The following is a 26,861-nucleotide window of genomic DNA, read 5'->3' on the forward strand; positions in this document are numbered from 1 at the left end:
GCTGTGCCCACAGACAAAGACATCCGCCTGGAGCTGCCTGCTCGCCCCGAAAACTGTCCAGGCCCATCAGGTTTATGTCTGGTCCTGAGGAATGGGTCCTGCCATCTTCAGCTCCAGCCCCGGCAGGAACCTTGTGGCGACATCGACATACCCCATCCCTCCCTTTCTCTCTGGCCTACTGGCCACTGCCCTCTCCCCCAAAAGGAAGTCTTGCTTCACTTCTTGGAGTGCAGGACAATGTCCTCCCTGGGGTCTGGACCATCCCTGGCCTTTCGGACAAGGCTGATGTCACTGCCTCTGGTTGGGATGCCAATGCCTTCTCACTGTCCATCTCTGCAACAACCTGAGATGCTAGAAACCCTTTCTTCCACTGTTCGTTACCTTCGCTTGAAGCACTACACCCATCAAGTCCATTTCCATGCCTGTTGACCATCTGGACCTTCTGTAGCAATAGGTCTCCACACACGTGAGGCAATAAGACATGCCCACATGTCTCCCCTCTCGGGATTCTACCCCAGAGATACACACAAGCGTGTTGATCACAGCTCCTCTGTATTATAAAGACTGCTGCTGCTAAGTCACTTCAGTCGTGTCCAACTCTGTGCGACCCCATAGACGGCAGCCCACCAGGCTCCCCCGTCCCTGGGATTCTCCAGGCAAGAACACTGGAGTGGGTTGCCATTTCCTTCTCCAATGCATGAAAGTGAAAAGTGAAAGGGAAGTCACTCAGTAGTGTACGACTCTTCGCAACTCCATGGACTGCAGCCTACCAGGCTCCTCCGTCCATGGGATTTTCCAGGCAAGAGTACTGGAGTGGGGTGCCATAAAGACTGAGACAACCTAAATGATAACCAAGAGGGGACTGGTTAACTAGCGCAGATTATAATAGTCTGTATTAGGTCACGGTCACTGTTTGGTGGTCTCCTGCTGGTCTGATCCACTACAGCTTTCTGAATCCTAGCAAAACCATTACATCTGAGAAGTATACTCAGCAAATCGATGAGATGCACTGAAAACTGCAATGCCTGCAGTCGGCACTGGTTAACAGAAAGGGCCAAATTCTTCTCTACAACACCCAACCACACGTTGTACAACCAATACTTCAAAACTTGAACAAATTGAGCTACGAAGTTTTGCCTCATCCACCATCTTCACCTGACCTCTCGTCAGCCGACTACTGCTTTTTCAAGCATCTCGACAATTTTTTGCAGGGAAAATGCTTCCACAACCAGCAGGAGGCAAAAAAATGTTTTTAAAGAGTTAATCGAATCCTGAAGCACAGATTTTTATGCTACAGGAATAAACAAAGAAATGGTTCTTATTTTTATTAATAAAGATGTGTTTGAGCCTAGTTTAAATGATTTAAAATTCACAGTCCGAAACCGTGATTACTTTTTCACCAACCTAATATCACCAGTCATTGCAAACGATGACACAAATTGGTATGTCCTGAGATAGAAATAATGCCTAAGGAAATTATTTAAGGGGAAAATAAGTGTAAAGGTCATGAGGTGGGAGAGAATCTATAGATTTTCTATACACAAAGTGAACTAATTTTTGTTGAATATGTGTATACATTAAGAACTTAAAGAATAAAACCAAGCATGTACTAGTTTTCTCTGGTAAGATTACAGAGGGTGGTTCCTTTCTTTGTTTTAGATGTCTGTACTGTTTTCATTTTTAAAATATATGTTACTTTTTCCAATCTGAAATACAAGATGAGAGACTAAAACCTTTTCTCTAAGGTCCCATCACTGGCTCCCCACCCATTCTTTTTAAAGTCTTGGGTTATAGGTCCTCAGAGGTAGCTGGACCTTGAAGCCAGGAAGACTGGGATTACATAGTGAGTCCAGCATTTTCTCCAGCTGTGGCTTTCTGGGAGTGTGGCTTCACCTTGCTGAGCCTTCTTTTACTCCATCATCAAGCCTCATCGAGAGCCCACTCAATGCCCCCCTCCATGCCAGCCCTAACGACCATCATGGTGGACAAAATCCTCACCTGCTTCCCACAGGGAGTTGTACCTATGGCTGTAAAATGAGGGTTTAACTTTACAGGGCTGATGAAAGGATTAGTATCAACATAAATGATTCCTGGCAAACAAAATGTCTTTGAAGAGTCTTGGCTATTCTTCCTTTTTAAAAAAATATCCAAAGAGTATGACTTAATTAAGGTTGGATAAGCTGCCTAACAAATCACTCCACACTTGCAATGGCTCACTAATGAAAGGTTATTTCTTGTTTATGTAATAGTCTAGGGTGGGGGCTCCAGATCAGGCACTTGCATTTTATAAAATGATCCTCCCCAGGCAGAGGAGGCTCTGCCACCTTCCTTCCAAGGTTTCCCTGGGACTTTGCTCCATCCCAGAACTGCCCATTCACTGTGGATGACAAACGAGTATGGAGGAAAACCTGGAAAGCTTTTAAGACTGAACTAAAGGTGCATACATCATTTTCACTCACATCTTATTGGTCAGAACTTAGTCACATGGCCACACATAAAACTTCAAGGGAGGCTGGGAAATGTAGTCTAGTTGGGTACCTGGGAAGATGAACAAAACAAGTTTGGAAGTCTAACCAGCAAGTGCTGTCACAGTGAATTAGATGAGGAAACACACCTCAGAGACTCTGTGTGTGTGTGTGTGTGCGCGCGCGCGGGTGTGTGTGTCTGTTTATTTGTGTTCAGTCTGCAAAATTCCAATGTTCAGGAAGCCTTTGTTCTGAAAAGTTTTGAAGTTCTTCTTTGCTGAACATTTAGTTTTCTGGAAGAACTCTAAGAGGACATCTTTTTAAACCTCTCTTTTTTTATTATCAAGGTTGTTCTGCCATCATCTGAGATATTACTAAAAAACAACAACATCAGCTCCCAACTCTGACTTTCACAAGATTTAAGATTCTGTCAAAAATAAATGCCAACTCATCAGATTCTGTGTGAAAAAGGTGCCAACACACACATAAGTCAAAGCTGCAGACACGAGCGCGACTGTGCACACAGTATCATTCCTCCTCTCCTAAAGAACCTTATATGCCAGCCAGCGAATCCATGGACTTAATCATGGAAACTAAGAGGAACTAGAATTTGGTTTTGCTTAAGCTGGCTCTCTGCAGAACCAATAAGTATTGCATCTGTCTGCCAGAAGCTTACATTATAGATTCAGAGGGCTAGAAACTTAATTCTATAGTCTGGTTTACTTTTGCCATTCAGAAGATTCCAGAAAGCCCACAGGTATGGTTGAGATATGGCAAGATGTGTACAACATTATACTATTCATTTATTTATTCACTTAATAAATACATACTGAGTGACTCCTCGGTTACAGCACTGTGAGTCCTAGATTGAGGATACCAAGATGGAAGGCCGGCCCATTCACCATCTAGTGGGGGTCAGCTAGTAGACACACAAGAACAATTCACCAAGGGGAAGCATGTGTGACGGCAGGGGAAACACAGTCATTAGAAAGGCCACTTGATTCTTTGCCACTGACAATTTACTTGGCACAGAAGCACAAAGTAACTCATTTGAAAGTCTCCTTTGCTCATGAGATGAAATGACTGGAAATGCAAGGAGAAAGGCAGTGTTCTAGGGTGCCATGGGCTCTTTATTTACACTGTCATTGGAAAAAGAAGTGGCAACAATATTAGGAGCTATAGATTTTGGATCCTGTGTACCAAATATCATGGATACCTGTTGTTCATGTTGTCAGGGAAGAATCATCACTGCCCATTTTATAGATAGCATCTCTGAGCCCATAGAGACTAAGACTCATGCCTCATTATGCAGTCATCTGCAGACCTGGGAATTCCGTCTGTTTGACTCCAAAGACCAGGCACTTTTCACCACCACTCCTCACTGCCTCCCCAGGTGGAAGATCTGGGAAAGCAGACACAACAGAGAGCCATGGAAGCCTTGTCTTAAACGGACTGCTTGGGAGAGGCAGCAAAGGAAGGGGAAAAGCAGTCAGCCTCAGGAGTCAGCGCTCACCTCCTGCAAGTAATGTGAGGATAAGCTCTCAGCATTCATTCATTGATTTGATTCAATAAATCTATTAAGCAACAGCTGGCAAGGTGCTGAGTACAGTTCTAGGTGCTGGGTATACAGCAATGAACAAGCGGGGTGGGAAGGAAAAGTGGAAGGTGGGTGGGGGTAAATAGGCCAACATTCTTTGTCACACATGAGAGGTAATAAAATAGACAACATCTCATTCTTGATATTGATAATTAGAGAAATGTAAGTTAATGAAGTTTTGGGGGTAATAATCCATTTAAGCACAGGAAGACTTTGAATTGTAGAATATATCTTTCAAATGCCTGAAGAAGATAAAGGACATATGTATAGGAGAATAAGACCCTTTAGGACAAGAACCCAAAACAACATTTATTCTTTCCTTGTCACCTTTCTGTATTTGTAAATTATCTAAAATAAGCATTATTACTTTTATAATCATAAAGAAACAAATTAACTAAAATGTTAGAGAAAAATAAACTTCCAAAGAACCAGATTCTTCCTCTCCTAGCATTCAAGTGGTAACTGACAAGTCAGCCAAACAAGGTGAAGCTTCACTGCTATAGTCAGGCAGAATGATATCTTATTTCAACATACTGCCTGATTATTTCAGAATTCACTCACAGGGGTAGCCACAGGAGGAAATACATGCTCAGCACTGAGATATAAGGGACTAAGTCCTGAAGCTTAATTTTTCATTACGGCATTGTGCCATTTTTCTATTAAGACAGGTTCATCTTTTTTTTTTTTTTTTTGAGAAATGCTGATGTGTAAAACCTCATTTTCTTCCTTAGCACGCTGGCCTATAGATTTCATTTTTAATTGATTTCCATATGCTGCTAAGACTGGCAGAGAAACTGGGCTGGTGAGCTGTGTTGCCAGTGTTCCCTGGTGCTGGAAAGGGAACTGCAGCTCTATGAGAACAATGCTTTGGAAAATCTGTAAAACCCAGTGAAACACACCTAAGGTTTGTATGAAAGAGCAGGCATTACTCACGGCACCTGTGACAGTGAGAACGGAGAGTGAAAAGCCATCCAGCCCTTCAGCAATGAATGTGCCTGGATGAATCGTCCAGGTCTAATTTAGAAGCCAAGGAAGAATTGCCTAATAATGTCTCGATATGGTGGATTCAATGCATTATCTTCCATGTTTTTTGAATAAAAGAAGATTCCTACCACCCCCTCCCCCACCAATATCAAATCTAGAAATGGAAATATCCTCTCTCAAACTAACAGGGTCTGTGGGGGACTTAGGATCTTAACATAAGATTCTGTTTCCTGCTAGAAATATTGTTTCAGAAAAAGTAGAAGCAATGATAGAAGGACCACAGGAAACATCTGTGTATACAAATAGGCCAGCTCACTAGGAATAAAAATGCATTATGCATCACGACGGTCTAAATATTTTTATTAACACAGTTTGTTAACCAAGAACTGAGAAATAAGGTTCCCTAAGAGTCCCCCATCAAATGCTTTCTTCCATATTTCATTTTATTCTTAGGAGAGAAGTAACTCTGAAATCTTATCTTAGATTTTAGCAATGAGTTTTCTATTAAAAGTTATTTCTTTTCCATCTCAGGCTGAGCAAAGCTCTGGGCCAAGGGGGTTAGGGAATTTGTTTCATAAAACTGACAGCTTGGCGAGCATTCAATCACTCGGCACTACACAACCCAGGAGAACAAATAAGTCCTTTTCTGATGCCGCTCCAGACACATTACGATGTATGTTCCATAGCTTTATTCCCGCATTCATACTGTTTGCTTCCTGCAGCAACAAGAAAAGGGGGGCAGAAAGCACATTGAAACCTACCAGGAAGCAAAATCAATCAATCACACTCTCATTTGGAAGTTGGAAAAAAAAATGAGTGCATCGGGTAGTTTGAGTGGTGCCTGGCCTTCCTTTCCAGAAGGCCAGTACGTTCAGGGAACTTTCGGCCATTTTGTGGTCCTGTCCCCAGTGCTTCCGGACACGTGTCTCTGCAGGATCTGACAGAGGCTTTAATGAGGCAGATAAGGCCAGCTCAGTGGCTGCCTTTGGTAGAGGTGGCGCCAAGGGCAGGCTACTGGCTCATGGCCTGGGCATCGTTCTGGGCAGCAGAGACCAGCCTGCCCCAAACCCTGCACCAGCAGGGACCCAGCTCGGGAACTTCCTGTTTAACAGGCCTAACTCGGATCTGCCAGAGAAAGGAAACTGTTACAAAATTTCTTCCCTGCTCCCTAAAAAAAAAATTACAAGGACTTTTTTTTGGTAGTCACACACAAAGCCCTGATTGAAAAAGCCCTGTGGGAGACAAAACTCATCTGTGCTGTGGGAAGATAGTGGTCACTATTGGTGAAGGGTGGTGGAAAGGGCACAGGGGCTTTGATGGACTGGTTCGATCCCTATCTCCACCAGCATGCTGGTGACGTGGGTGTGCTGTTGGTGGAAATACTTCAAGCAGTACATACAGGCACTTTCCTGTATGTATGTTAAGAGTTTGGACAAAAATTTGAAAATAAAAATCCGTGATGGAAAAGTTTTAGGACTTCTCCCGTCCATAAAGCTGACTTTGAAAGTCAAACATTACCAATAAAAACCCCATCCCCCCACTGCTTAAAAATTCTGATCTATTTAAAGTATACGTGAAATAGTAAACCTTTTTAACATGCTGATACTCTTATTTAAGTTTTTACCCACCAAGTCCTTTACGCTTGGAAAAGAATATACTGTAGGCAATTTTGCTACAACTCCTCTTAAAGTGATCCAGAAGGGCACAGGGAAATGACAAAGCTCATTTTCACTCTCTGACTCATTTTAACACAGGGTATGGTTGGAGGCTCCTTTCCAAAGACCCGAGTCCCATTTATGGCCCTTCTCACTCCTACGCTATCTGAGCCTGGTGGCCTGAGGAATCTCACTCTTACTTTTTTCACACCTTCCTCTATTCTTCTATTTCCCTGCACAGAAATTTTCCTTATTCCTGCTGCTGCTGTCCACCTCACAAATGGACTCATATGTTTCCCTTTCCCTGGTGTCAGGGGTTTCCTTGAATGGGGGTCACCTCACTCCATTTCTCTCTGCATTTCGGAAGGGAGTGAAAGGCTCCCACCAGGCCAGACCTTCAGAGGAAAAATGTTTCGTTAGTTTCCCCTTCCAAGTGCTCCTCTGTCCTGCCATTTGCAACATGTAGTCTGCTTATTTACTGAGGTTTATTTTGGAAGAGAAAATAGTTGGGATAAGGGTGGGGAAGGGAAGCCTTTGAAAACAAAAAAAATTGTCATTTGGTTTTAAAAGAGTTATGAATAATGGAGGGTTATGCTCTCTTTGCAAATAAAGATCTGAATGTTCTATTGCTACAAATGATTCTGCCATTTACTGTTCTTAAAAAATAAAAAGGCTTTTCTAACCATGATTGGGCTTCCCAGGTAGCTCAGATGGTAAAGAATCTGCCTGCAATGCAGGAGACTTGTGTTCAATCCCTGGATCGGGAAGATCCCCTGGAGAAGGGAATAGCAACCCACTCCAGTATTCTTGCATGGAGAATTCCATGGACAGAGGAGCCTAGTGGGCTATAGCCTATGGGGTCGAAAAGGGTCGGACACGACTGAGTGACTAACACACACACATACCCATGATTGGATACAGGAACACATTATGTAAAGAAACTGTTCCACTCACCCAGGACCCAGTTTAAATATTCCCACATCTGGTTAAGGACTTGCATGTCCAGGAGGCCAGCAGGACCAAAGAATTTGTTCACTCACCTATTATTCACCGGAAATGTCCGGCTGAATCCCCAAATGGGCAGGATTATAAGGAGCACGAGGCATAGGGTAGTTCCAGGAAAGTAGAATGGGCCTCTCAGGCTCCTATTTTAAGAGAAGCATTTCATGCAGACCCAGGGAAGCTGTCTGAAAGGGCTCGGGTTATGTTCTTTCCTTTGCCATTCCCAAGCTCCCTTTCTGCTCAGTGGTGGCATATCCATACCGGGTCTCCAGGCTGAACTGAGTCTCCAGTGCTCTGGCCCTGATCAGGCCAGGTGTCCAGATTGCAACTCCTCCCCTGGCAGGCGGGGTGACCGACTTGCCCAGTTTGCCCAGGACCGCCGGGTTTTAAAGCCGAAAGTCCCATGTCCCCGGAACCCCCTGAATCCCTGGCCAACTAGAACAGTTGGTCACCTTGGTGGCAGGCTACCAGCCAAACTCCTCTCTACCAGCAGGATCACTCATGTCTGCCAGTGCTCACAAAGTCTGACCTATTTAGAGCATATGAATCTGGAACGCGTCTTTAAAGCTGCTGACTGAAGGTGCTCTTGGCTGTTCACTACGTCTGTCAGGTTTCCTCTCTCCCCCACATTTTCTGGTTCGTTCACTGTTTTCATCATATTCCCTTCAGAGCTGGGTGCTCAGATGATTACTGAGGGCCAGTGCCAGGGTGTTCTGACCACTTGTCTAGATCTGGGCTGCCCCACCCCTGGCTGCAAAGGTGGGATGGGGCCCAGGTACTTAGACTGTCCCCCTTTCCTGAGTTCCCTGGCTCATTAAGGGGCCTAAATGACAGAAACTAGGGTGCTGTCACAATTTAGTCTACCAGCCATTACCAGGTCCCACGGAGTCAGCCTCCTAAATAGTTCTAGAATCCAGCCACGTGCCTCCCCATTCACAGGCACCATGCTGCTTCCACTCAAGGTCAAGGTCATTGGTCTCCCTGGATTACTGCAATGGAGCCTTTCTGGTCTACCTTCCCTTCTGCGCTGTTCTCCATTAGGGAGAAAAACAAAACATGTGAAGTAAATAATGTCACTGGCTTGTGTAAAACTGCTTAGGGATAAAGTCCAAGCACTTTGCCAAGGCTTATAAGATCCATGACGATCTGGACCCTGCCAACCTTTTCTGCTCATCATCCATAACCTGCCCTTCTGCCTCAGTTTCCTCGTGAAAACTGCAAAGTAAAATAGCTGTTTCTAAATAGTATGGTGCAGTTTACCTGCGAGCATGTAAATGAAATTCCTGGCCAGGTGCTTCAGCTCTATCATGGATGTGGAGAACCTGGTATCTTCACCCCACCCACATAAGTGAAAAAAGGAATGGGGAACTTGGCAATGGGCATCACAGAGAGAGGGGGAAAGCCACAGATCTGCAGGAAGGGAAGACACATCCCATACAGACAGGGGATGAAGAGCCTTGTGTTCCAAATATCTGAGATGGAGCTGAGAGTGGGTCCAATGGACCAGAGGAGAGTAGGATGAGGTGCAGTGATTAAAAACAAGAGGGACGAGCCTGGGACCTCACTGGTGTGCTCACATTTGCTGAGCTCATGCAGGGGGAGATGGCACAGAGCTGAGTGGGAAGATGGAAGTACTCGAAGCACAAGAATTTGACATTTCATCACCAATTAATGGGGACAGACCCCTGTAAATAACAGAAATGAGGCTTTGAGTTCATACCTTTCAAGACTTGCTCTTGGAAACATACAAACGGGGAAATTTGCGCAGTTGTAACTTTCAAAAATTAAACATATTATCAACATCTAAGTACTGCAGAGCATGCTGCCAGGAGCCACGAAGGGTTTGGGTTGTTCTAGATGGTGATTAAAATGAACTTTAGGAAGTGCTGCCTGGCTCAAGAGAATGAATGCTGGTTTAAGACCAAGCCACAAAAAAAAAAAAAAAAAAAGATGTATGATTCCTGCTCTCAAAACAAAACAAAACAAAACAAAGACGGGGAAACAAGAAAAGAAAAAAGCATAGGTTCTGTGGGAGAAAACACAGATATGTGCACACTTAAGGGAAAAAAAATGACTCCACATTGCTCTTTTGTTTTACAAATACTCATAAGAAAAACAGTCTAGCAGCTACTTCTTCACATGTGTGTTTATTTTTAATAAGAACAACATTCTCAACACTGATGAAAGCTAGGTCTAGACTCAAGGTGGCCAACCCGACAGCACCCTTTCCAAGGACTCCTGGGCCCTCTTGGCCACACCCACCCCTTCACCTCCAATCCTGCCCCAGGGCATTAATTTGGGTAAGAATACAAGGATAGGGAGACTAGGCTTCTGATCTGTCTGCCTCACCTGCTTCACTTTTTTTTTTCCTTTTCTAGTTAAGTTTTCTGCCACCTTTAATTGCAGAGAATAGCAGCATGGACAATAAATGGGCCTCTCCTTACTGGCTTGCCCTACGTGGTCAGGCAAATTCTTAGAGATTATGCCTCTTCACCCTGCCTGGCTTTCCAGCCCCTCCTAAGGAGCCCCAAATGAAAATGAATGCATTCCAGAACAACTGCCAAGGGAGTGACCCAAGCTAACAGTGGTCCAAGTCAAGTCGGGATTGAGGGAGGGCCAGGTCCCCAGGACAGGAGCAGGAAGGAGGCTTCTCCCAGCTGAGGTGAGCCAGCAGCCGCTGCTCCCTGCATGCCAAGAGGTAACAGCTAAACCCCAGGCCACACCACTGTAAGATGTAGGAATTAGCCTTTAAGCCTGGATAGACAATGTTCAACCAAATATCCTAGCACCAGCAGCCCTGCAGCACCTGGGAACTTGCCAGAAATGCAAATTCTTGGGCCCCACTCCAGGCCTGCCAGGCAGGTCCCAGAAATCTGTATTTTAACCAGCCCTCCAGATGATTCCCTGGTAGCTCAGCTGGTAAAGAATCTGCCTGCAATGCAGGAGACCCCGGTTCGATCCCTGGGTCGGGAAGATCCCCTGGAGAAGGGATAGGCTACCCACTTCAGTATTCTTGCCTGGAGAATCACACGGATAGAGCAGCCTGGCAGGCTACAGTCCATGGAGTCACAAAGATTCGGACACGACTGAGTGACTTTCACTTCACCAGATGACTCTGAAAGTAAAAAGTGAAAGTAAAGCCGCTCAGTCGTGTCAGACTCTTTGCGACCCCGTGGACTGTAGCCTACCAGGGTTACATCCATGGGATTCTCCAGGCAAGAATACTGGAGTGGGTTACCATTTCCTTTTCCAGGGTATCTTCCCAACCCAGGGATCGAACCCAGGTCTCCTGCATTGGAGGCAGACACTTTAACCTCTAAGCCACCAGGGGTATTTCTACCACCTGCTAAAACTTGAGAATCACTGGTCTATAGGCCTCTGAGAAACAGGGGAGCTATGCTGGGCAGAGAGGGAGGAAGAAAGATGCAGAGTGGCTGGGCATTCCAGAAGAGGTGGGCCTCAAGCAGAATGGCACAGTGAAGTTGGTCCAGAGAGGCACTCTCTAATACGGCACCTTCTAGCCACAAGGGGCAATTTACACTTAAAATAGACAAGTACTGCATTGACATTTCATCACTGATTAATGGGTTCAGATCCCTGTAAATATCAGAAATCAGGCTTTGAGTTCATGCCTTTCAAGACTGGCTCTTGGAAATATACAAACGGGGAAATTTGCACAGCTGTAATTGTAGAATATTTTTTAAAAAATTTCCCCAGATTTATATTAACATAGAGTAGAAGGGTTGTTACCAGAGGCTGTGGGGGTAAAGGGGAGACTGAAAAAGAAAGAAAAATGAAAGTAGAAGGGTGGTTGCCAGGGGTTAGGGGAAGGAGGGTAAACAGGGAGTTAGTGTTTAAGGAGGACACAGATTCAATTTGCAAGATGAAAAGGGTTCTCGGAGATGGATGGTAGTAATGGCTGCACAACAATATGGATACACTGAATACCACTGAGCTGTACACTTCAAAAATGGTTAAGAAAAAATTAAAAAGTCAGGCCTCAGTCACATACCAGTCACATTTCTAGTGCTCAACAGCAACTTAAGGCTGGCTAGTGGCTACCATAGTGGATAGTGAAGGACATTTCCATCATCACAGAAAATTCTTTTGAACCACACTGTGGAAGAATCCCAGTTCCACCTCCCATGAGCTGTGTGACTCTGTTTAAGTTACTAACCCTCTCTGAGCCTCTAGTAGTAGTGTTAGTCACTCAGTCATGTCCGACCCTTTGTGACCCCGTGGACTGTAGCCCCCCAGGCTCCTTTGTCCATGGGATTCTCCAGGCAAGAATACTGGAGTGGGTTGCCATTCCCTTCTCCAGGGGATCCTCCTGACCCAGGGATTGAACCCAGGTCTCCTGCATTGGAGGCAGATTCTTTACCATCTGAGTTATAGGGAAGCCCCTGAGCCTCTAATTCCCCCTTTATGATATAAAGCTCAAAATACCCACCTACATTATATGACTCTTATGGAGCTGGAACAAAAATAATAGATGTAAATCACCTGGTACAACTGTCCAAGCTATAGCAGGAACTTGACAAATAATAGATGATACTGTCCTATTATGACTTTATAAAAGGCCATTGGAAACATTTCTAATAGAATGGACAGTTTGCACTGGCTAATGTCTTTCACTATGTCTTAATTGCAAATTTCAAAGTTTGTATAAGTCGTTTTGTTTTCAGTAGGACAAGCCAGCAGTCCCCTCCTGAAGCAACACCCATCTGCCAGCAGGTCAAAAATGGGGCATTTTTATCCAGAAGCAGTACTGTAGGAGAGACTCATAGTAAGGCTATAATTCTTGAAGCTAGAGAGCCTCATTTTGTGTGGAGTTTTTTCCTTTTTTTTTTAAACCACTAGTGTCACAATCCATGGGAAGGTCCATTATATTAGACTCAGGCTTTGGTGCTCTTCATCTAGAGAAAGATGCCCAAAAGATCTCGTAATCTTCTTGCAAACCTCCCCCCATAAAGAAAGCAAATAAAACACAGCTGAGAGAGACATTATCAAAAAGTCTACAAATAATAAATGCTAGAGAGTATGTAGGAAAAAAGGAACCTTCTTACACTGTTGGTGGAAATGTAAACTGGTATAGCCACTATGGAAAACAGTATGGAGGTTCCTTAAAAGAAAAAATAAGAGTTGATCCACCAATCCCATCCTGGGCATGTATATACAGAAAATACAAAAACTCTAATTAAAAAAGATACATGCACCCCAATATTCATAGCAATGCACTATTTTACAGTAGCAAAGATATAGAAGGAACCTGTCCACTGACAGATGAATGGATAAAGAAGATGACGTATGGTGTGTGTGTGTGTGTGTGTGTGTGTAGGGCTTTCTGGGAGGTGCTAGTGGCAAAGAATCAGCTTGCCAGTGCAGGAGATGCAAGAGGTGGGTTTGATCCCTGGGTCAGGAAGATCCCCTGAAGTACAGCATGGCAACTCACTCCAATATTCTTGCCTGGATAATCCCATGGACAGAAGAGCCCAGTGCACTACAGTCCATGGGGTCACAAAGAGTTGGACACTATTGAAGCAACTTGGCATGCACACATGCATGCATGCGTGTGTGTGTGTGTGTGTGTGTGTATATATATGAATATTATTTAGCCATAAAAAATAATACAATAATGTCATTTGAAGTAACATGGATAGGCCCAGAGATTATTATACTGAGTGAAGTAAGTCAGAGAAAAACAGATATCATATGATATCACTTATATATGGAATCTAAAAAATAAACTGATACAAAAGAACTTATATATATAACAGAAATACAGACAGGAAACAAATTTATGGTTACCTAGGGACAAGCATCTATTTCTGCTTTATTGACTATGCCAAAGCCTTTGACTGTGTGGATCACAATAAACTGTGGAAGATTCTGAAAGAGATGGGAATACCAGACCACCTGACCTGCCTCTTGAGAAACCTATACGCAGGTCAGGAAGCAACATTTAGAACTGGACATGGAACAACAGACTGGTCCCAAATAGGAAAAGGAGTTCACCAAGGCTGTATATTGTCACCCTGCTTATTTAACTTATATGCAGAGTACATCATGAGAAACGCTGGACTGGAAGAAACACAAGCTGGAATCAAGATTGCCAGGAGAAATATCAATAACCTCAGCTATGCAGATGACACCACCCTTATGGCAGAAAGTGAAGAGGAACTAAAAAGCCTCTTGATGAATGTGAAAGAGGAGAGTGAAAAAGTTGGTTTAAAGCTCAACATTCAGAAAACGAAGATCATGGCATCCGGTCCCATCACTTCATGGGAAATAGATGGGGAAACAGTGGAAACAGTGTCAGACTTTATTTTTCTGGGCTACAAAATCACTGCAGATGGTGACTGCAGCCATGAAATTAAAAGACGCTTACTCCTTGGAAGGAAAGCTATGACCAACCTAGATAGCATACTCAAAAGCAAAGACATTACTTTGCCAACAAAGGTCCGTCTAGTCAAGGCTATGGTTTTTCCAGTGGTCATGTATGGATGTGAGAGTTGGACTGTGAAGAAGGCTGAGCGCCGAAGAATTGATGCTTTTGAACTGTGGTGTTGGAGAAGACTCTTGAGAGTCCCTTGGACTGCAAGGAGATCCAACCAGTCCATTCTGAAGGAGATCAGCCCTGGGATTTCTTTGGAAGGAATGATGCTAAAGCTGAAACTCCAGTACTTTGGCCACCTCATGTGAAGAGTTGACTCACTGGAAAAGACTCTGATGCTGGGAGGGATTGGGGGCAGTGGGAGAAGGGAACGACAGAGGATGAGATGGCTGGATGGCATCACCAACTCGATGGACATGAGTCTCAGTGAACTCCAGGAGTTGGTGATAGACAGGGAGGCCTGGCGTGCTTCGATTCATGGGGTCGCAGAGTCGGACACGACTAAGTGACTGATCTGATATGATCTGATCTGAGGGACAAGGGAAGGAGGGATAAATTAGGAGTTTGAGATTAGCAGACACTACTGTATATAAAATAGATAAATAATGAGGCCCTACTCTATAGCATAGGGAACTACATTCAATATCTTGTAATAATCTATCTTGTATCTTATAATAATCTATAAAGGCAAAGAATCTAAAAATAAATATATATATTATTATTTCTTCTCTGGTGGCTCAGATGGTAAAGAATCTGCCTGCAATTCAGGAGACCTGGGTTTGATCCCTGGGCCAGAAAGATCCCCTAGAGAAGGGAATGGCAACCCACTCCAGTATTCTTGCCTGGGAAATCCCACGGACAGAGGAGCCTGGCAGGCTACAGTCCATGGGGTTGCAAAAGAGTCAAAGAATCAGACACGACTGAGTGACTGAGCGACTGAGCACACAATACATACATACACACACACACACACACACACCTATATATGAAAGTCAAAGTCGCTCAGTCATGTCCAGCTCTTTGCGACCTCATAGACTATACAGTCCATGGAATTCCAGGCCAGAATACTGGAGTAGGTAGCCGTTCCCTTCTCCATAAGACCTTCCCAACCTAGAGATCGAGCCCAGGTCTCTGACATTACAGGTGGATTCTTTACCAGCTGAGCCACCAGGGAAGCCCTACATATATATGTGTGTTGCCGTACACCTGAAACTAACACAACATTATAAATCAACCATACTTCAATAAAAACACACACAGTGAGAGCAAGCGTACAATCTGGAGTCATCCTCTCCACTGAAGAGCAGTCCTGAGGGAGAGAGTGGCCTGGGAAAATGAAAAAAGGGCTTCATATAGAGTTTTATTCTAATTAGGAAATAGGGAGTCATTGAATGTTCTTGAGCTACAGTGATGAAATCAGAGGGGTGCTTTAGCAAGAGGAGGAGCAGCTGGAGGAGCAGCAGTAAGGAGACTGAGGATACTGCCTGGTGAGCCATGCTGAGGAAAGGAGGATGGTGGGTCGAGCCTGTGTGAACTGGTGGTCCAGTGGTTAGGACTCTGCACTTACACTGCAGGGGGCTTGGGTTCAATCTCAGATGGTGGAACTAAGATCCCACTAACCTCACAGTGCAACCAAAAAAACAAACAAAACATAAAACAAACAAACAAAAAACTTCCTCTAGAGAAGCAATTCCATTCTTCACATGGGCTTTGGACAAAGCCACAGTTCTGTGGCTGATGGGTCAAAAGAATCAGGTAAGGAACTGGGAGCAGGACTCTAGCTCAAGTGAGTTTTTCTGGCTTAGAAATGGCAACAAAGGCTCCCTTTCCTGATCTACTGAGGCCTCCTCAGTAAATCCAAGACTTTGTAATGTTCTGAATGAGTAACATTAAAAAAAAAAGTAGGATCCAACATGAGTTCAACTTCTGACTTTGTGAAAAAAAGATGCTAAACTACAAATATCATCATTCACAAAAGAGACTTTAACACTAAAAAAAAGTGGGAAAGGCCATTTTAGAATAAAGGGCAGTTCTATAAAAATGGAAACTCAGTATACAGTTTTACTCTTCTTTCATTTAACTGTGAATGGGTAGAAATTTTACCCCATGTGGGGTGGTGGTACTCAAGCCTGGTCTGCAGGGATCACTGGTTTATGCGCCTTTCCAAAATGGTTCCCTGTGCAGTTTCAGCTGTAAGAATCAGCCTTGATGACCCCAAATTCAGCTGCCCAGCTCCTAAGGGAAAAACACAAAGTTTGAGTTTTCTGGCGTGGGTGTGTCTAACATGGCAAGGCCAGGTAGAACCAGCCTCTTCTAGCCTTCTTAAAATGCAAGTGATAAGCCACAAAGGATCCTAGAACAAATATTGATATCTTCACATTCAATAATTTCATATTTAGTCTAGTGGGTTAGTGATTTTTTTTCCTAAAAGGAAATTGCAGCCAGAGCTAATTGCTCAATCTGAAATGTATCTGGACATTGTTTAGATGTTGGAAAGGAAACGGTAACGTTGCAGTTTTTTGCAAAGAGGAGGGCGTTATTTTAGAAAAAGATGCAAATGTAAATTAATAGAAAATGCAGCCCTGAATGGTTTTCAAAGCTTTGATGTACACAGTCAAAATAGCACTCCTATTCTGAGCTTTCCTTGACATTTTTCTTATTTTGAAATGCGAAAGGAAATCCATCGGCACAGGCTCAATCCATTCCCTTCCATTGATTTGTTAGCCAATCAATGGCCATTGTAATCTGAAAAAAATAACACCACTTTCTATGAACCTTTCCAAGCAAGGCTGGGTTCAGCTAAGCTTAATAAAGAGAAAAACAGCAAGGACCATCTGGAAAACAGTCTTCCGGAGTCGCGAAAGATAGTGGCAGCCTTTGCCCAACCTGCTATAAATAAGTGTCTCAGGAAAAAAAACACCCGATTTTTAAATCTGTTTCTACTTAATACAGCTGCAATAGAGTTTATTTAGCTTTTCCCTATAGCAGGAAGACTGTTTGCATTTTTATGACAAGGGTCTGAATGTTTTTCACAGCCATTTCCATTGCCATTATTTTGAGGAACAACATACCACTCGGACCTGTCTGTTGGCTTCAGCAGCACACAGAGGTGGCCCCAGTGGCCTCTGTACCACGAAACTGGCCTCCAAGCCCAGATTTTTGATCCCACTTCCTCTCCTAGTGTTGTAGCCATCACCCAAATCCTGGTTCACGAGGGAGAACCAATTCAGTATGACCAAACCTCATGTGCTGCAAATCAATTATTTCTCTGCCTGGACCCAAGCACTCAGGGGATGTCTGCCAAGAGTCAAACGACTCATCAAGGGAGGCAAGAACTCACCAATGAAGGGCTACTGCTGGCCTGGCCAACCCCCCACGTGCTCACCTTTCTATCTTTCCTCACTAGCTAAGCTTCCTTCCGCACTCGACACTCAGAACTCCTTCGGACACTCTTTGGAAAAGGTCAGCCTTCAGCCGGCCTTGGATGCCTGCAAAGTGAAGTGGCCCCCCAGTGATGTCTGCCCTGAGCACCTGGCCACACCCGTGAGTACTCCCTAAACACCCATCCCACCCCAAAGACGGTCAGGATGAGGTTGGCCTCAGGACACTGTCCTATGTAATGAGCCATCCACCTCTCCTTTCTCTCTCTGTCCCCCAAGGGCTCATCCCACTTCCATGGATGGGCAGGAATGGTTTACCCCATGACACGTTCCCCGTGAAGGCATTATTACCCCTCTTGCAGCTCGTCCAGTGGCAGCATTCCATCTGTTGCTGCTGACCTTGGGCATTACCAGGACCGAGCTGGCTAGAGGAGCCCTGCTGTCGTTCCTTTTCCCAAGCAGAACTGCTGCAGGGAAATAAATGTGTGTAAGAGGGGAAAAAGGTGGGAGGGGTGGTGAAGTCCACCTGAATGTGAATGTCCAGTAATTTTGAAACATGCTCCATCTGCTCACCATTGACTTTCTCTCTCAACAGAACGGGAAAACAGAGAAATTAGTGGTGGGTAAAGGGTTGCCACGATCTGCAGTAAGTCTATTACAGTGTTATGAGCAGGGCTCTCCCAAGTACACTAAAGGGCTAAATTAATTGGCTTAGGCTTAAGATGCTACAGGAGAAATGACAGTGGGGAGAGGTGGGGGTGGAAGAAGATGCCTGGTGGCTGACAAGGCATGTCTGAAATCAGGCAGTATGAAAAAGAAACTGAGGAGAAATAAACCTGTTCTCTTCATGAAAAAACAGAAAAGGTGTTAGTTGTTACAATGTGTCCCCCAATTACCTATGACTTATTCAGTCACCTGAATTTAAAGAAAAATCTCTGTGCTTATACAATTTTACAGACCCTTGCATCCAACTTACAATTAAATCAGGCACATGACCCACTTCCAACCATTAATTAATCACTCCCATGAATTGTACATATAAGTTAGAGAGGGAAATTCTGTCTTGTATTATTTCAAATTGAATTATCCAAAAGCCACAAATTACTTATTAAATCTTGGTCTAGACCAGTGGTTCTCAATCAGGGTCCATTTTGCCCCAGAGGGGACATTTGGCAAGATCTGGAGACATTTTTGGCTGTCACAACTAGGGGGGAGGGGTGACACTTTGGGCATCTAGTGGGTCGAGGCCAGGGATCCTGCTAAACACCCTCCAGTGCACAGGACAGCCCCCTACAACATAGAATGATCTGGCCTAAAATGGCAACAGGGCCAAGGTGGAGAAACTGTGCTCTAATTAAAGGCAAATACAATCGGCTTTTAATATTCATATCTCTGGCAGTCATCAAAGAAGAAAAATCCCATTTTCCTTGAAATCTAAGGTTGGCTTACACATATGTTTACTAAGGACATACTGATTTCCTTTCCAAATAAATGAAACAGGTTCCCAGTCTGAATCTAGAGACATTAAAGAAATACTGTGATGATGGTGGAGCTAGCAGGGTGCATGTGAAATGCGTATTTCATCAGTCTAAATGGATGGAAATTAATATCTCATAAAATAAAATGATTATCTCATTATGTTCCATACAAAACCAAAATCAATACACTGCATCTTACTTAACCTGCAATTAGTGTTTTTAAAAACTAAACCAAGGAAATGTCATTCTTCCCCATTTCTTGCTAGCTGGATACACATTTCTGAGCATGAGGCATTAAAAAACAAACAAGCACACAACCACCCCCCTCTTTTAAAGCAGATTTTTCCAGAGCATAAAAAGCTTCCTGAATCATTCCATTTTATTTATTACTGTAGATTCAATCATTCTTAGTGAACAAAACATGCAAACCATTCTGTTGGTTATGCCTGCCTGGCTTTCCAAATACCCTCAAAACTGGGATGATGAATCACATACTTCGGGCCTGCTGTGCCAATTCATAGTAAGCAAAGAATTCAACACAGCAAGATAGGACATTCTGCCCAGTGTGTGTGTAGGGGGGATGGGGGTAGGTGGGTATGGGAGTCCTTCAGCCAATTGTTTCTATAAAATCTTAAGAGCAGGAGCTGAGATTCTCTAAAATTCTTTTAGTTCTAGAACATCCTATGTGATTGTGCAGTGCCCCCAGCATGAGGATGGACTTTGGTCAGGGAAGATGCATGTTCCTAGAGTTGGCCTAGGGTTTCCAGGCTAAAACCATGGAGGACAGAATGGCTGACGGCTATACTATCTCAACCCTTTCAGGCCCCCATTCCTTTGTCTGGATTTTAAGGTGGGCACACACACAAAGGCAGAAATAACAACAACGACAAAAATGCCCACGCATACCCAGTCCTGGCCACCAGTGAGGCCCAGTTCTGCTTCTGAGAAAGAACAGTTGCTCCAGTGCAGCTGGAGGAGCTTTTCCAGGGAACTGGTAATACCCTGGCTGTTAATGAATTATTTTTCGCCAGAACGTTGGATTCTTCCTGTGCTCCAGTAAACAGTCTGCTTCTGCCATGGGAAACAAAACCAGCTCCTTCCGAGGAGCTCGAGGAGGTCAGCCAAGGGTCCCCTGTGGGGGCAGCCCCCTCAGGAGCCAGAGCCACAGGCGCCTGACCTATAAATCACCGAAGCCCTGAGTCCATTATTCCAGCTCTTTCTGTCTCCTTGGGCCATGCCCAGGGCCAAGGGCACAATGCCCACGGTGAGCCTTCCCCCACCTCCCCGAACTGTCCCTTCCTCAGGGCTTCTCATCTATGGCACCGCGGGTGTGTGAAACTGGCCTTTCTGGTGTTCATTTTGTCTCCCGCGCAGAAACTGCATTTATTCCCTTGCTCTTGTTTTCATCAAGCTGTCAGGAAATGACTATGTGCATCCCCTCTTTTCCCTTCTCTTCTTTAAGACTGGCCCCAGCCCCAAATAACCCACTCTCAGTGCAAGGGTGTCTCCTTGGGCCTCTACTCTCCAAACACATATCCTGGGGAAGGATATTATTAGAGCAGGTGTTGAGGAAATCAGTCACTCAGGAGGGAGACAGCTCTCTGATGGACAAGGACACCAGCCTGGGCTGGAGGAAAGGAAACCAGCCCTGTCCACCCTTACCCCTGCCCTGCTCTCTCATCTCCATTAAGTTTCAGAGCCCACATTCCCCACAGGAGGCGACTGAGCAAACATGCTCACAGGTGGGCTTTATGGGGACCCCCCCCAAATGGCACCTTAGCTCCTGAAAATCAGAGTGGCCTGATGCCAGGCTGTCGTGGCTCTTGAGTAAACCCCAGGCCTCCCGCCTGCCATGGGGATGGAGGGTGTTCACGCCACCTGAAACTCCTAGAGGTGCTACGAGGCTGAAGGCTCAGGCTGGTGGGGCAGAGCTGCCGAACAGAAATATGTATGTAATTCTAAAGAACAGGTGACATTAATCTCAACACTCTAGCTTATTTGACCAATACATTCCAAATATGATCATTTTAACATGTAATCAATATAAAAATTATTAATGAGCTATTTTATAGATATATTTTTTTTTTGCACTAGGTCGTAGAAATCCTGTGCATACGTTATCATCATAGCATATCCTATTTTGGAGTAGCCACCTTTCACCTGCTGAAAACCCACATGTGACTAGCAGTTACTATACAGCATGGTGCGGATATAAAATCTCTCCTCATAGAGAGTTCTATTAGACAGTGTTGTGTTGAAAGACCTAAAAAAGCTGTGGGAAGAAGAATGACAGGTGAGAGCAGGGTGGGTGATAAGAATTATAGCAAGAGATGGGAACTGCAAGACTGGGATGTTCTAGGACCCCAGCCCTACCTCTAACTGGAGATTAAAGTGGGCTCTTAGGAAAGGCCCTGGGGGCCGGCATGGCAAGGCCAGAGAGTATAATCATTACTTAAGGCATCTGCAGGTTGAGCAGCCTGCATCTTAGCTCTATGGATCTGTTTAAGGCAGGGGCTGGGATAGAAGATCGCCAAAGTCATGTATGTTCGTTCAATAACAATTCTGGGTTTGCAATCTAATTTGGTGAAGCAGATACAGAAACATGATCAAATTACGTGTGCCTGCCTCTGCACGTGCATGCGTGTTCCTATGTGCGTTTTTGGCTGGAGAGAGAAGGAGGGTGTCATGTGCAAAATCCCGAAGTACTAACACGAATCACCTCCTCAGCAGCTGCCATCAGAACACAGGAGAGCGGTAGCCTTGAGAGGCTCATCAGAAATGACGAGCCACAAAGGAGATGCCTTGAGCTGCAAAGAATGAGATGATGGGCATCCGGGCAGACGGTCAGGTAGGAGGGAGAAGTGGTAATCAGAGGCATTCTCCAGAGACAAGCACTGCCAACTCTACAGCAAGGATGTCACCCTGATCCCCAAATCAAGCTTAATTCAGAATCCCACGCAGGCTTTTGTGCAGGGGAGAGTGCAGTTAGCCATCTTTCCCCCTCCTCGAGAGCCTCATTCTCTGAGGTCCCCCCTCATATTCTCATCATGGAGGCAGGAGAGTCAGAAACACCTCATACAGGGATTCAAATCCTGGCCCTCCCAGTGGCCCCAGAATTTCTAGGGGCTTAAAGGCCACCATCTGATTGGAAGGGGGCTAAAGGACTTTGCTTTGATGGTGCAGTTGCAGAACAAGAACCCATCTCATTTTTATTTAGAGTTTATTTATTTGAGACGTTTAAGAGTCAGAAATACCTTACCTACCCTCTGGCCCTACCATGGCCCTCAGGCTAATTACCCACTCTATCTCATCCTCAGTTTCCTCATGGATAAGATGGGAATGTGACTGCTCATCTCACTCAGGCTCGTCGGCTTGGAACTCCTCAAGGCTAGAACTGCAGCATCACACCAGGCCCTCCAAGACCCCAACCACACACAAATCTCTGGATTTCTCCCGGCTGGTCTCCCTTGATAATGACACAGCTCCCTCCCACCACTATTCATTCACTCCATCAGTTCCATCATTCAGTCACTCAACACTTGTTCATTAAGCGACAGTTGACTTTTGGGAATTCCAAGATGAAAAGGCACAGTCTTTCCATCTGAAATGGTTAGGGACTATCTGGGATCTATCTCCTTAGCACATAAGCATGTACCCTGCTTGGGTGGCTGAGCTGCCTCACTGGTGCCCCCCTCCCTCAGTTAGGTATTGCATTTGGTAGGGGCTGAGGACTCTAGTCTCGGGAAGAAATAAATAAGAGCCTTGAGGGAAGGGTAGAGGAACATGTTGCCCCTTTAAGTCATAACCACTGGGGTCTGGAATCAGACACTTGACTGGAAATTTCTCCGAGTCTGATTCCTTATCTGTAAAATAATGCCTCCATCACATCATGGTTTCCCATATGCACAGTGTCTGGCAGACAGAGGGCAACAGCAAATGTTCATTTCCTTCTCGACTTCTCTCCCTCCACTACCCACTGCTTCCCCAAAACTAAGGTTAAAGAAGAAGCCAGAAGACAAACACTTGCTCTCTTCTTACTGTCCATTCAGAGCACACTGTGTGTGGACATCTCCACATACAGAATACTTCCATTCTGGGTCACATGGCATGGCTTTGGGGAGACCAGTCCTATCTAGTTTTCGGGGTCATCATAGCCAGAGCTATATTGGTCGTCTGGTGTTATAGCGCTCCCAGCAACACCTTGTCACACACCTTCCAGCCTTTTCTTTTTCTTTGCTTTCTTTCTTTCTTTTTTTTTTGCATTTCAGGGGCCCTGTCTTCTGGCTAAAAGACTTTTCATTTATTTTACAGTTCTTGCCCAAATGCCCACCAACCAAGTTCTCATACTGGCAACTGGCATCACCTGGAAAGCTGTTTTCTCATTTGTTTCTGAGATGGGCAGACTTTCCTGGGCCAAACATCACCTCTGGAGGTCTGGCTTCTTTGCATGATAAAGGGCCTGCCTGGGTGGCTAAATGGTCCCTTGGGCTAGTGCCAAAGCAGCCAGGACCCCCAAGATCCAGTCTGACTTGGCTCCTGGTGCCCAGCCACCTTGTGGATGCCTCTGGCAGGCATCTGGCAGGATGAGACAGACGTGCCCGCTCACAGGATACTGTGTATAGGGGCGGGTCCAGTGGCTTCTCTGGGCTTCTAAGGGGCAGAGAAACTGGGATGCCCCCCGGCTTTCAGCCTTCCAGCCACCCCGCCACCTTTGAAAAGAAGCACAGCTCCCCGCGTTCCCCTTTGAGAAGAAAACGCCAAGGATAATCAGTGGGTAGGGGCTCCCACCCGCTAGCCTCCCCACTGTCCTCCCACTAGCCTCCCCACTGTACTGCCACCTCTTTCCTGTAACAAAGGCACATCACAACACATTTTCAAAGTTATCCGAAATCTCCTGGTCAATCAACAAACGATTCTGGTGACTCGAAAGGAGGAAGAGAGACATAGAAAACAGTCCCGGAAAGACTCACGGGGAAAGCATAGAAAACCTTGCCCGATGCATGCAAGGCTAAGAATCATTTTCTCCCTGCTGGCTGCTTTTCTCTCTGTTCTAAAGAGAAGCTTCCAAGAAACAGCTAAATAAAGGGATCACACCAGAGGATGAGAGATAATGCTAAACCAACAAAAACAAAGACCCAAAATGAAACAGAGCCAGCCATGAGAATCCGCGGTTATCAAAACTTTGTTTGGCCGTATCTATTTATCATCGCTGCACACCCGGGCTCTGCGGAATATCATTCTGTTGATGTCACTTACCCTCAGCAAAATATTTACACATCCTTAAAAACGCCAGATGAGGGGGGCCGCCCGCGCACTGCCGCGAGCGGCCCCTCAAGCCCCGTCGCAGAGTTCTGGGCAGACCGTGAGGTGGGGGCACGGCGGTGGGTGGCTCCAGTGGGCACAGGTAAAAGCGCCTGACACTCCCCCGGAACGCGGCCACCCAGGCGCTGCGCCCTGCCCTGCCCACCTCTCCCCTACCTGACTCTGCAAAAAGCAACCACATCGCCGATTACTGGTGTCAGCGCCTCCTCCTCCTCCTCCTCCCCTGCCCTTCTCATTGATTAAGTTCTCAAACCATTGTTAAAGCCGGGTTGCTTTTCCCTGGAAAACTGGGCTGAATTCATTAAGCTTCCCCCATCACAAAAGGAATATTCATAAAAGTTTGGCAGGCAGAGAGGGAAGCGGACTGCGTGCCTTGGGGTGGGTGACAATTCGCTTCTCCAAAGCCACCTTCTTCTTCCGTGCCTCATTCCTCTCTCCGTCCATCCGTCGTGCCCCAAACCTACTCCAGGGACTTCTGATAGGGAAACACAAAGCAGCAGCTGTTTGGCAACATTTCTACCCCTCGCCGGCAACTGTGGTGGGATGCCATTTCCCCACCCAGGCGGAGCTTATCCTGAACAATAGTCGGGCTTTAAACGGCAAACAAGCAAACACACAGAGCATAACCCCAACCCCGAAAAAGCCAACGGGGAGAGGCAAGAACTCCCTTCGCAGCAAAAGGCACCGCTGAAACGCACGCCAAAATGCAGCGAGAAGGCTGCTCGGTGCCTAACATGGCAGAAAGCCCGAGCTGGTGCGGCCACCCTGGGTCTGGGCATTGGGGGGCACGAGGACTCCCGGGGCGCCAATGCACACTCACCCAGCTCCGGGAGGATGCGGGGCTGGCCGAGCGTCACAAAGACGAGCCCAGTGCGATCTGGCAAAACCCAACTTTCCACCCGGCTCGCCAGGGCCGCCAGATACGTCAACAGAATCCATCTTTCGATGGGCCTGGAAGGCGCCGGGTTTTCCGGGCCGGGGCAGAGCCACAGAGCCGAAAGCGGCCGGGTGCGATGCCCGGGCGCGGAGTCCACCACGCGCCGCCCTCTGCACCCTGTGCCAGCGCCGGTGGCGGCCCGAAACCCACTTCGGGGCCCCCGCCCCGCCGCCCTGTGCCGCCTCCCCGGCCGGCCCCGGCCCCGCCGGCCAGTGCGCGGCGCTGGGAGCAGGAGCGGGGCCCGGGGACGCCGCGCGGGTGGCGGCCTCGCCTCGCGTCCCCGCCCCCGCCGGCCCTCCCCGCTGGCCCCGGCCTCCAGGCGCCGTCCTGCCCCCGGGAGCAGGCCCCTCCCCGGGCGCCGGGCCCCGCCAGGCGCGCCCAGCCCGGCGCGCCCCCTGCGTCCCGGTGGCAGGTCCGCGCGGGGAGGGCTCAGGGTGGGGGGTGGGTACCCCGGCCCGCACGGGGGCGTCGCGGCCGCTACCTCGAAATCGCGGCCGCCGCCTCCAGGAAGCCGTGGGGTGGTCGCGGGTGCGGGGACTCTACGGTCTGGCCTCGCCGCCGGCCGCCTGAAGGGGGTGCGCAGCGGTGGGAGCCGCCGTCGCCGCTGTCACCGAGCTGCTGTCGCCGCCGCCGCTGCCGGTCGTGCGTGAGCGTGTGTGCGCCTGTGTCCGGACGAGTGTGTGTCTGCGTGCGGCGCCCGGCCTTTACTATATACACCGAGGGGTGGGAGGAGGCGGGGAAGGGGAGGGCTTGGGGGAGGTGGCGGAGGAGGGGGAGCAGGAGGGGGGCGAAAGGGTACCCGAGGAGGCGGCTGCTGAGGACGGACAGGTGATCTCGCCCACGGGGAGGGCGTGGCTGTGGGAGGCACGGGGTGGCGGGAGGAAGGGGTGCCAGGGCGCGGGGGCGACGCCGGGGAGGGCCGGTGAAGCGGGACCCTGCTGCCTCCCAGCAGGCTGGGGACCATTTCAGACCCCAGGATGCTGGGAGAGAACAGAGCCCAGCGGGGAGGGAGTGGCTGGTGGATGGAGGCGGCAGAGGTGCTGAGGGCCCAGCGACCATCTCCTAAAATGCCAATTGTGATACAGGTCGAAGATCTTTCTCGCAAGGTGCGAGATGATTGAAGACAAAATTAGCCCACGGACATAATCTCCTTTCCGCATACTTGCTGGAGAGGTGATGCATCTGTTAATCTAACATTTATTAAGCACCCAGTGTTTGTTTGCCAGACACTGGGCTAGGAACTGGCCTTAGAGGTGATGACTATGTGGTCGCCAACCAGTAAATAAATCATAGGTATCAGTAGTAGTATTGGTCATTTTAAAACAAAGTTAAAAAAAAAACCCTAAATACTATAAATGTTTTAAGAGAGCAAAGGAAGCAAATACATTGGCTTAATTAATCCCTAAAGATGAGAAGACTTTTTTTTTCTGGTAATCAAAACAGGATGCAGATATTTGAGAGATAAAGGCAGAGCAGAAATTATTTGAATCAGAGCAGAGACTGCTGGTCTGAATCTGGATGTCCTTTGCGTGTTCAAACCTCCTTCAGTCTGGATACTCATATGAGTAGTGGCCATGACTTTCCCTTTTGTAGAATTGGGGGTGACCAGAGTGTGCAGTACATACAAAGCAGCCTGCATGTTTATGA

At 46.6% G+C, this 26,861-nt stretch overlaps 1 protein-coding gene across 3 annotated transcripts in view; it reads right to left on the bottom strand.

Moving 5' to 3' along the window:
• Positions 1–25,914, bottom strand: part of RAI2 (retinoic acid induced 2) — a 71,359-nt gene extending 45,445 nt beyond the window's left edge. For 2 of the 3 annotated variants that reach the window (XM_070366487.1, XM_005890007.2), the window contains exon 1: positions 25,098–25,479. The gene's annotated coding sequence lies outside the window, so the exon portion shown is untranslated. Of the gene's footprint in view, positions 1–25,097; positions 25,480–25,695 lie in introns of those variants that run through there. The other variant, XM_070366486.1, reaches the window with a different exon arrangement.
• Between the last annotated feature and the right edge of the window lie 947 nt (positions 25,915–26,861).

The sequence above is a fragment of the Bos mutus genome, chromosome X (genome assembly GCF_027580195.1).
Source record: "Bos mutus isolate GX-2022 chromosome X, NWIPB_WYAK_1.1, whole genome shotgun sequence".
Taxonomy (NCBI): Eukaryota; Metazoa; Chordata; class Mammalia; order Artiodactyla; family Bovidae; genus Bos; species Bos mutus.